Source organism: Oreochromis aureus, linkage group 7 (genome assembly GCF_013358895.1).
Source record: "Oreochromis aureus strain Israel breed Guangdong linkage group 7, ZZ_aureus, whole genome shotgun sequence".
NCBI lineage: Eukaryota > Metazoa > Chordata > Actinopteri > Cichliformes > Cichlidae > Oreochromis > Oreochromis aureus.
The window spans coordinates 40,151,416-40,163,098 of record NC_052948.1 but is presented as its reverse complement, the minus strand read 5'-3'; positions in this window follow the sequence as shown (position 1 = coordinate 40,163,098).

Below are 11,683 nucleotides of genomic sequence, written 5' to 3'. Positions count from 1 at the left end.
TCTTTACATTTAAATACTCTAGAGCTTTGACAGAGAAAGTTGGGAAGTTTGTGGTTTTAATCAAAGGGGACCTTCCAAATTTTAAACACAGCTTATAACATCATTTTCCATTTTGTACTGTGGCTTTTATTTATTGCAGTCCTATAGCTTCGAGTGGCCTGTTGACAAGAGAAGATGTACAGTAGCCTGGGTGTTCCTCAGTATATTAAAGAGTCAAAGGTCATCTTGAATGTATTGAGTGCCAGTATGTGGGCAATAGAAAATTCATGGCCAATAGCCAAGTAGAAGATGCAGGGGCAGACAGATGCATTGACTTCAGGGTGTAGGTGTGGTGTGACAGCAGATTAAAACAAAGGATTAAAACACACACGTACGGGGGGAAATAAGCACATATACACAGTTAGATCTTCAATTGTATTTTTCGTCTAGAATAACAGTAGAAAATAAACGTGAAAAGATTTGCTTGCTCCCATGGGGCTAGTGAGTATAAGGAGGCGAATGTTTTAAAAACTGATGCTCAGAGTGCTCAGCATACAAGTGAAAATTCACTTGTATGTAAGATGGACAGGACAGAGGCTGTGCGAAAAGGAGACCAATGGGAACAGACAAAAGAGAATGGAAACGATGGAAAGGGCAGTGGAGGGAGAAAATAAAGAATGGGGAGATGCATTAGTGTGGGTGGAAAATAATAAGCAAAGTGGTATATAATGAATTTTGGCTCTTTTGGCGGGCTCTGTGAATAAACGGAGGCAGTCAACGCTGACAATGGCAGACTTGGGGCAAAGGGGTTGTTTGTGTGGACAGGTCACAAGGGTTGAGGGTCAAATCTCTCCTATTCATGACACTCCAAGTGTTGCCACGCTCACACACAAACACGCGCACTCTCATGTGCACGCATACACGTATGTCAGGCTCATTTTCTCAGCGCTTGTGGCTGCAGCTGATCTGGGAGAGTTCAACCTCGGGTGCACTAACTTTTCACTGCAGGGTCAAGGGTGGAGGTGGCGTTTGTGTGTGGGAGTGTGTGAATCTGGGACAGACGGACAAGGAAAGCGAGAGAATGACAAAAAGAAAATCGTCATTGTTTTGACCAGATTGCAGGAGAGACTGCAAAAGAAAGCTGCAGCGACACCAGGACTGTGCATGCATGCATGCAAAAAAAAACATGTATATATCACCTGAAATGTTAGCCATCAATACCCATAGCTTTAGCTCTATTTGTGCAGGTTGCAATATACTAATAACTCTCATATCTATACAGAATGCACATGTCTTAACTGGTCACACAGCCTCTATTCTATCTTTAATCTTTTCTTTGCTTGGCCAGGAATTTCTTGTCAGCGTGAGCGAATGAGTGGCTGTAAGTTTGGATGTGACAAAGTGTAAGAGTTTCTGTTTTTGTGTGTTGGGACCAAAACTGGTGGGCAGCACAGAGTCGTGACATTCTCACAAGCTTCCGGGACCTTTATTGCTGTGGCAATAATCAATAGTGTTCCCACAGAGACGTCTTTTGGCTGGGCAGGTCAATACCTGTCACTCAGGGGCTCAGTCATGGCACAGACCCTCTTACTCAGCAGCTACGGCAGCCTCGCTCTGTCTGCTCCCCACCTCGCATGTCCTCCTCCATGTGTCTCAGGAGTGTCATGGTTGCACAGTTTAAGGAGCTGTGCGGTTCATTTGAAATCATATCCAACTGAGCATCCGCTTTTTTTTTCTTTGCACAGAGTACCAAGTCCAATAAAACAGCCACAACAACAGTTACCATTATTGTTTAATCTCCAGAATATTGTCATTTTAAACATAATTGGGTTTGGTTTAAAATAATATGGTGCTGTTGTTAAATTGTTGTTTTCAGTATTTTGTTTTCATCTTTAGCACAAAACACCTGTTTAAGTTATTTGTTAGGTTGTAGTCTGAGTGATTGCGCAATCAAAACTCATCTTTCCAAAGTAAATTTTCATGAAGTGAAACCTATATTGCAGTTTTAAGTAATCAAGTATGTTTGTTAGCCAGCACATGTTTGCTAACTGAGTTAAGTTTTACATGGAAGTAGCTCAGTTTTAAAGATGCATATCAGATGGATTTTCAGGAATCGTTAAATTTACTGTTAGGAAACGCACCATGGAAATAAAATCTTAAACTCATGTTCAGCATTTTAATTGCAATGTTGTTATTCTAGACCTTGGATCCATGTTTTCCCCAAGAGTTTTAAAGGTACTCGTTTTGTTGAAACAAGCGCGTCTGGAATCATTTACAAACCTGCATTTCATTTCATTTTTAACTTCATAAAACTCAGTCTTACAGATGTGATTTTCTGATTATAGCTGGCAACATGAAGAGGGGATTCTCTGGAGGTGGCAACAGTGCAGATAAACTGACTACTGGGCCAAACAGCAGGTGTGTGTGTGTGTGTGTGTGTGTTTTCCCAGGTGGCCAATATTGCTGTTTGACTAAAGCACTTAAACAGAATTGCTTCAGTAGAAAAGGACTAGAATACCTGAAGTCCAGTCTTCATGCAACACCACCAAGTCAGCACAAACAACCTCAGGCTCAGACCGAATGCTCAGAATGCTGGAGGTAATGCAATTAAAGAGGTCACTGACACATGGTCACATCTGTTCTAATTAATATTAAAAAAAGCAATCAATTATTTTGATGTCATTTATTTTTTATTGGTCGTTTTAATATAATCGATTAAGATACCTGTCAAGTTGATTTATTTTACAGAAGATGATAGCAGTTACACTGACACTGAGCCAGTTTGGTTTAAAGTGAAATAGACATTTTAAACTGAATTAAGTCAACAATGAAACATCAAGGATTTTGATTTTATTCATTTTTTAAGAAATTATACTTAAATGTAATTTCATCTGAAGATCTTGGCAGTAACAGGAATAATGAGTAGACCCGGTGTTTTTTCTTAAATAAAATAACATTTTATGTTATGTTATTTTAAGTGATTGTGACCGCATCAGTGGTTAAACAGTAAAGGGATGGGCTTTTTATAAAGTACTAATCAGTAGAAAGGTTGAGTTTCTGTGAGTGTTCAGTGATTTTAAAGGAAAGGCAAATGAAGTTAATTGGAAAAATTTGAATAAAGTGGTGTTTGGATTTTCAGTCAACATTCTCCTTTTTATTGCACTAATGTGAAGATTTCCCTCGAAGCAGGACGATGTCAAAAAAAATGGCAAGTTTCTCTTAAATGATTTTTTTTTATTTGAATATACTAAATAAACCTTCAATAGATTGGCAACCTGTCCAGGTGTATTCAACCTTTTGCGCGAAGACAGCTTCCCCAACACAGAAGACAATGGATGGATGGATGGGGATACTCTGTATTGCCATCTGCTCCAACATCCCTCCAGCAGTTATAACCTTTACATAGTGCTTAATTACTAAGGCTGGATGGACTTCCTTAAACTCAAGAAGAGGCAGCAGCATCATGTGACATGTTTACAAGCCTCTACAAACGAAGATCTCAAACTAGCTCACATCTCTTCTCTGTTTAAATAAAGGAAGTCCAGTACATAATCAACCTTAGATTATTACCCCTGTGCACTAACCTTGATAACCTGGTTTGAGGTAGCCTACAACACACTTTCCAGAAGCGATGAAACATCCTCAGACTGAGACATTCACTCATGAAGATCTTAAAACTTCATTATCTGAGGTTTTTTGTTAATATCATGCAGCTGTTTTTATTAATCCCTTCTTCATTGTCTTATTCTGTTGTTTTAGTCTGCTGGTTGTGTTCTCCATTCATTTCAGCTTATATCCTCGCAAAGGATATGTTCATTTTTGCCTGGTTAAATAAAGGTTAAAATCTAAAATATATTTAATGCAAATTTTTCATGACTTGTAAAACTCAGAGAAATTGGTCCAGCTGCGCAACTGAGTCATTTTTCTTTTAGTCGTTCAAAATTTGACATAAAAAAACCTAATTATTGGATATTTTTGATCACCCTGTTGCCCCCATGATCTTTACAGTCTCGGTGAGAATAGTACAGACTTCCTTGCTTCTCATCGTCTCTGTTACTCCCTGGATGACGCTGTCCGTCTCCCCGTTGCCAAGCAACAGAGCAGCCACTGTCAAAGAATTCTGGGGGATGTTTAGGCAGCGGCATGCTGAGGGGGAAGGAGTATGTGTGTGTGTGTGTGTGTGTGTGTGTGTGTGTGTGTGTGTGTGTGTGTGGCTGTGATGGTGGCAGTGAAGAAGTAAGAGGGTTAAGCAAGTGTATTTGTCTGAGACCAGAGTCGAAGGATGCACTCAGTTTTGCATTTACAGGAGAATTTCCTCTTAATCTTTTCATTTCAGCCTTTGCACCACTTGGTAATTTCTTTAAGATTTATTCATTTCACGATCCAACATTTTACTACTCTTACAAATTGAACCTCAGATCTCTGATGAGTCAACTTTTCTCAGAAAAAAAACCCTCAAACAAATGTATCTTTTAGTTATTTGCACTCTTAATTGTTTGGCTGCCCAACTGCAAAGAACAAGATCCCATAATTTTCAGTGGCTATAATAAGCTGAAGACATGTACTCAATGACATGTGATAAACAAATGTGCTTATGATCATGGGAGACTGTGTGGTGCATAGTTGGCTTTAAATGAAAGTACAACTGCATGCTTCTTGTCTGGCCGTATCACTTGCAAAGCACTATCACTTTCTCCACTAGATATTATAAGCTGCCATAAACAAGATCATCTTACACAATACAGTGCACCAGCAGGAAGATTTATGGCCTGAGAATTTTTGTTTGTCCTTTGAGTCTTTTTTTAAAAACTCTCCTTCCACTTTACCTCTTTGTCCGTTTGACTCCATGTCCTGGCTTGCCTGAGCAGCTAGTCCACTATAAATTTCAGTGACATTCCCTGCAACAGTGTTGCCTCTCTTTCTAACCTCTTTACTCTCCTACCTCTGTAGCTGGCAGCAAGGAGGAGATGCCTTCACCAGAGGAGGTTTATTTTAAGGATTCCCCTGTCGCCTTTGTCCTCCCTCTCATCTCCAGCTCTCGACGGGATGGTTTCATAGCCCACCTCGCTGATTGGGCCTCCCTGTCCCCTGCCAGGCCTTTTAGCCAGCGGGTTAAACATTGATTTGTGAATGGAGGGAAGCACAGTGGCCCCTGCATGGAGCGCACCAGTCCCCTACTGTTTCTGTGTACACACACACACACCCCTACTATACACCACCAAGACCAACAGCCAACATGAAAGCTTCTGAGCTAAAAGGCTTTAATTCAACAGCTGATGTTGGCTGGTGTTTTTACTTTTTTTTTGGCGAAATGCTACCTACCCTTTATTTTGATCAAATCACCTAAAAATGGTAAATAACAGTTAGAAAAGTAGTCTTATGCATGTCTTATGCACATTCTAAAAGGTTTGCAGAGCTGCAACAACAGAAAGTTTCAGACCAAAAGAAACTGTGTCGCAGATGTCTCTGTGATGCAGTATATGTTTAATATAACCAAGCAGTCTCTCTTCTTTTTAAAAAAAAATCCATAACCCTGAGTAACACAAGTGAAGGATGTCAAGGTGAGAGTGAAAGTGGACCCTCTTGACTTCTTCCCAACTCAAGTCATGAAAAGAGAGAGTGGGAGAGTGAGAGAGAGCGGAGTTGAGATGGAGGGTTTTGCTTTTCACCACTCAAAAAAAAGAGCAATGAATGAGTGACTGGCTGAATGAATGAGAGGCGGGCTGGAGCTGAGAGGGGCTCTGGCTGTGTGGATCAGCAGAGGTTAACTCGGCTTCTTCAGAGGGATGAAAAGGGGAAAAAACGGATTGAGCTTTAAAGAGGAGGACCCCCTGCGCCTGGGGCGGGATCAGTCAGGATGATTTATTAGAATGAGAGAGGGAGCGAGAGAGAGAGAGAGAGGGAGAGAGAGAGAGCGTTTGCAAGCGTCAAAAAGCTGCAGCGCAAACGCAGCGTTAAAAAGTGCTGATATGCACGACAACAAGATGGGCATGATTCAGATTCTCATTTCAAGCAAGAGGGGGGCACACACATACAAGACTTCCAGCCACCTGAGCTGTTGCCACAAACGGGAACGTTATACGAAAACAAAACAAGAACTTGTGCACATGAAAATAAAAGCCTGCTTGTTTGAGGAGCCTTTTTTAAGTGTTGCAAGCAGGAATCGCTCAAAGATCCTCTATAATTTCTCTCTCTTCCTTTATTACCTTTCAAATATGATCCTACCACGTTTGGTACCAGTATCCGTAATTGAGGGCAGTACTATTTAACCCCTGGGTTTATAAAACAGCTGCGGAAGCACATATAAGGAATTTAGAGTACAGTGTATATTGCGTCGGTTACGCAGGGAAACCACTGCAGTTTGGTTCTCTTGCTTGCTTGTTAACTGTGCTACAGATTTTTTTTTTTTTTTTTTAATTAAAACTTAAAGCACAAGACAACATGCCCAGTGTTACCCCATCAATCGCTTGTCACACGAGCATCATATAATCCACTCATTTTCTGTCACTTCGGACAACACTCTCCTTACAGGCCTACAGTAAGCAGCTCTTTTCTGGGGCAGAATGGCTGCACATGGCGCTGAAGGCACCGCTTTATGTCCAAGTGCCTGGTTACAGCGTTGCACTAGTTTGCTCACACAAGAGAGGGGGCACAAGAGAAACACTAAACGTCATGCAGTGCGGTCAGAGAGTAAACAGTGTCGGGATTGTAATCTCTTTTTGGGTAGAAAATAGGGCTGTTGTGTCTTTAAGAGGGGCTGCTGGTCCCTCATCGCAGCTGCTGGCGTGTGTGCGTGTGAGTGCGCGAGCGTGTGTGTGTGTGACATAGAGGACAGCGGAGATTCATTACTTAAGCAGTACAATGGACATTTATCACCCCGTGGTGTTATTCAAATTCAGTACCAAGCGAGGACCTTCTCCACTCCTCTCTCCGCCTTGCGTCGCGGCCACAGCGTTTATTGTTGCAGCGGCTTAAAGGAAAAGCCAGGAGGGCAGAGACACATGCATCCAGTCAACCAGTCAGTCAACCAGTCAGTCAGTCCGGGAGACCCGTAAAGGACGGGTGGAAGGAAGGCAGGAAGACAGGACCGTCTGTCCGGAGTGTACGAAGCCCGCACATCTCCTGCCCCGTAGCTGCTTTTTGTCAGTATCCGACGCTGCTCGCTGGGGGGCATTTGGAAAGGAGCAGCGAGATCCGAGAGAACGCGCGTCGTGGGAACTGAACCAAGGACGCACCAACGGGAACTAAGGGGGTCTCCTTTTAAATTTTTTCGGTTTTGTCACCAGCTATAAACAGCAGAAGAAAGAACCTCTCGATGTACCTCTATTTTTTTTTTTCAAATGGAAGGCGGATTTTTTTCTTTTTGTAATTTAACATCCGTGGAAAGCCATTGTGCATCTTGAGGCACCAGCAACTGAGGAGTCCTTCCCTAAATCGATGACATTACACAGGTGCAGAAATGGCGTTTTCCCGGCGTTCTCACGTCGGACTTTAAGATGAAATAAAGCCTAAACGGCTCGTCTTATTCCCAGCTTGTAAACTCTTTTGAGACAGTGTAAAAGTAAGACTCCTGGAGGAAATCAAAGGACATACCTTTTTATTTAAAACTGCATTGTGCATTCAGCCATCTTAAGGGCCTAGAGATGTGGGTAGACAAACTTTACAACTAGCAACCAGTGTTAACACATGGAGTGAAGACAGCAGCTGTAAAAGAAAGTAGGGGAGAGGAAAGTGATTGTGACTGCATCAATGGTTAAACAGTAAAGGGATGGGCTTTTTATAAAGTACTAATCAGTAGAAAGGTTGAGTTTCTGTGAGTGTTCAGTGATTTTAAAGGAAAGGCAAATTAAGTTGTAATACAGCTTTTCTGTTATGGCAACACACACACACACACACACACACACACACACACACACACACATATATATATATATATATATATATATATATATATATACATATATATATATATATATATATATATATATATATATAGATATATAGATATATATATATATATCTATTGAGGTTTCGTGAAACAACTCAGTGCTTGAAATGTGTAGCAGCTTTTTTTTTTCTTTACAGGAAAAGAGGAATCCGAGAGGCAGTGCTGAGCAGTGAGCATGTCAAAAATAATGCACAGTAGTGCAACTCCCTATCTTGTAGAGAAACGAGGGGGAGGGAAAAAAGCAGGGGTTTTTTCGGTGTCAGAGGCAGCTAATACTGTCAAAGGCCAAATAGGCAGGCGTAGCAGGTGCACCCATGGACCTATACAATAACTGCCCGTGCACATTTGTGAGTCAAATAATCAAATGCTTAATTTCGTCTTTTCATTCTGGCAGAGGATATATAGAGTCTTTAGCGGCTGATTGTCCAAACGCAATTCTTGAGTAAACTCATATTCAACCCCAAGAATTGTGTATGGACATCTGTTGCTGCAGACTCACATTCGTCACTGCTGTCTTTGGCCAAGCGCCACATCCGAGATCGTGGGCCTTTAGAAAAAAAAACCCACCCCAAACCCCACAAAGAAACCAGTAGAAATGCCTTAAATCTCGTTTTGTTTTGTATCTGTCTCGTTTCAGGTAAGGGGCAAACCACATTTCTGCATGATATGTAGAAAAAGTCGCGAGACTGGGATAATAAAGTGGAGGAAACCGCATTCTGCCTCATGTAATGTGTTTTTCGGGCTGTGTGCTGTGGTTGGCCCGATTGGTATTTACACTTTGTCGAAGATCTAATCAAGACTGTTTGTTTTAAATGGCAAATATCGACTGGAAGCATCAATGTATTGACTGTCTTTGGCAAATAGGAGAAAGCAGTAAGTTGAGAGCTCAGAGAGTGAGGCCTGTATGCAGCATGCACGCTGTGGATGAGACGAGCCATTGCTAACAAACCATCGGCTACATTAAGCAGTGAACGGGCTTAATAGACAGGCTTTAAGGTTTAACGTTTTCGTTTACTATATAAACTACACGTAATGGAAAATAGCATCTTAAACAATTCCTAACAATTTATTTATAAACTGAAAACATATCTACAGCACATTATCTCTAAGTAGGGCTCAGCAGACTAAACTCAAGTATCTAATGCTTCCACGACAAGATTCTATGTTGTTTATTTATGTCAAGGTGTAGTAGTATTATATAAAAAATATATATAGAAAACAAAGAAAAGCAGGGCTTGATGGTGTCAAATATCTGGAGCCAAACAGCGTCATTCATAAATCACGTGGGGCACTTCTTGGCCCATTGGATGCTTCGACGTTATTGCTTTGTTCATAAAGAATAAAACTATACCCACTTCAAAAATAATTTGATTATTTTACTAAACTATCCATAGGTTTTTTAATTTAATAAATATTTTAAAAAATGAATTTATAACTTTAACATTTTCGAGCAATACAACCTAGAAACTGTTTAATTCTACATTTTTCAAAAATCATTGAAAATTGCTCATAATTTAATTTCAAAATATGAGCATTTTTTCCCTCTTTCTCTCCATCTCTTTTGTTTGCCTGTCTTTCACTCACTCCCTCTCTCTCTTACACACACACACACACACAGTATTGTTGAACATTAAAGGCTAACCTCACTTAATTCCAGGGGATTAGTGCATCATGTTTGCTCTTATATAAACGCTTCTGTGTCCAACGCAGGGGACATACAGAGGACAAGTATGTTCTCCTGCTTGACATATTGAGAGAGCGTTTTTATTGTAATTTATTACTATCTATTTTACAAAACACTCTAAAAATGATCATTTTAAAATAGAGTGGCTGGTGTAATGTCTTCTAACAGTAAACCAGTAACAATTAGTCGTGTAAAAAAGCGAAAAGAAAAAAACCCTATTTTATTAGCAATCCATAGACTTAGAGTGTTTTGCTATTGTGGTGGTAAGCGACTTAGTATTACAACGATGTAATAGTGGGGATAGACTGTAATGCCTTCTTTTTATTTTATTTTATTTTTTTAAATTTCGAAGACCATAAAGTAAGTTTTGATTGGCTTAAGTGAAATGTGTATTCCCGCTTTCTGTCTATGGTGTAATCGAAAAATAGAGCAAATTTTGTTTCTTTTTCTTTCATCACAATATCAACTTACATGCTATAAAACTACATAGAAAACCACAAAGTATTAGCTTGATATTTACAAGCTACAAAAAAGCGAAAGAAAAAAGAAAAGCAAGAGGAAAAAGATGGCAAATATACGTATATTTTTTTCAAAATGTAATTTTTTTTAACCATGTTGTCAGGTTGATGAAAAGGAACAATCGCGTAAATAAGGCTTTTATGTTTGTTCGCCATTGTTTACTAAGTAGGTGTTTACCTGAGAGAGAGAGAGAGCTTCAGCTTTTTATTTCCACTGTTATAACCAGAGCTGTGAAGCCAGGTCGACTCTCCCACCGTGCAGCAGCAGCATCCTCCACAGTGAGCTAGGCACTGTGCACACTTACCTATATACAGAAATGTAGGCCCAGGTAGCTGTCCAAACCTCAGGTGTTTTTCACCGGATGCACTCATAATCCACATATCAAAGTAGCTACAAACCAGATTTAATCAACCAGCCAAAGATAACCAGAATTTGTCTCTACAACTTTACATATCCTAAATATTTAAAGACAAATGATTTATTTGAGCAACAAACTCTGGCTATCTCCTCACATTAAACCTCTCTCTCTCTTTGCACACACACACACACACACACATGCTGAGTACATCATCCTCGGCCAGCACTAGCTGACACAGTGCAACGTTTTCTCCTCTCTAACCCCCTCACAGCCTCATTAGCATTTCCTTTCTGCCGGCCATTATAGGCTAGTTTCCCGTTGCAAATCGGACTCCACAACCGCAAAAAGGTTTTAGGTCGCCCCGGGCGTTCAAGGGAGGGCAGCCCGGAGGCTAGACCTCGACCTCCCGCAGTGGTGCTGTAGTTCACACCCCACCCACCACCTTCACCACCATCACCACACACACACAAACATATATGTTACACGCACACACCCCCATCCCCTTCTTATGAATATTCTCCATGAGTTTGGTTATATGAAGGTAAAATCTCTCCCAAGTGTCGTCTAATCAGCCTAAAAATGCGCTGGGAACACATGAGCTGGTCTTAAATCGATCACGTATAAGCTATCATCAGGGATTATCGAAGCGTGATGTAAAACCCTCACTGTGTTAAACATTTGGATAGGCGGCCCCTGTGCGTGATACCACCTTGCAGCCAAAAAATGGACTCCGCAGGAGGAGGGAGATTTTGTAATTGGCAGAAGTAGTAAGACACATTGTGCTTTTGGAATTTGTAACAAAAATTAAATTATACAAATAACACAGATAGAAAAAGGTGCAATAGTAATTGCCTAAACACACGGTGACTAGATTTATGATACGAGTAGTCCATCGCTACGGAAAAAAGGTAATTTCTAGCAATTGATGCGGTATTTGTAAATTTAAAACGACAGCTGTGACAGTGTACAAATTTATATAAAATTTATATATATTTCTTTACTGTAGTTTTTGGTAGTATTTTCTTGCGTCTAGGTTTAGAAACACGCCCCCCAAAACAAGCCAAAAAAAAAAAAAAAAAAAAAAAAAATCCTGATAAACTGAATGTTGAAACAGCGCAAAAAACAAAAAAAACAGTAGCAGAAAAAATGCCGTGACAGAAACTGTGGTACAAATAGACGTATTCATTAAAACGAA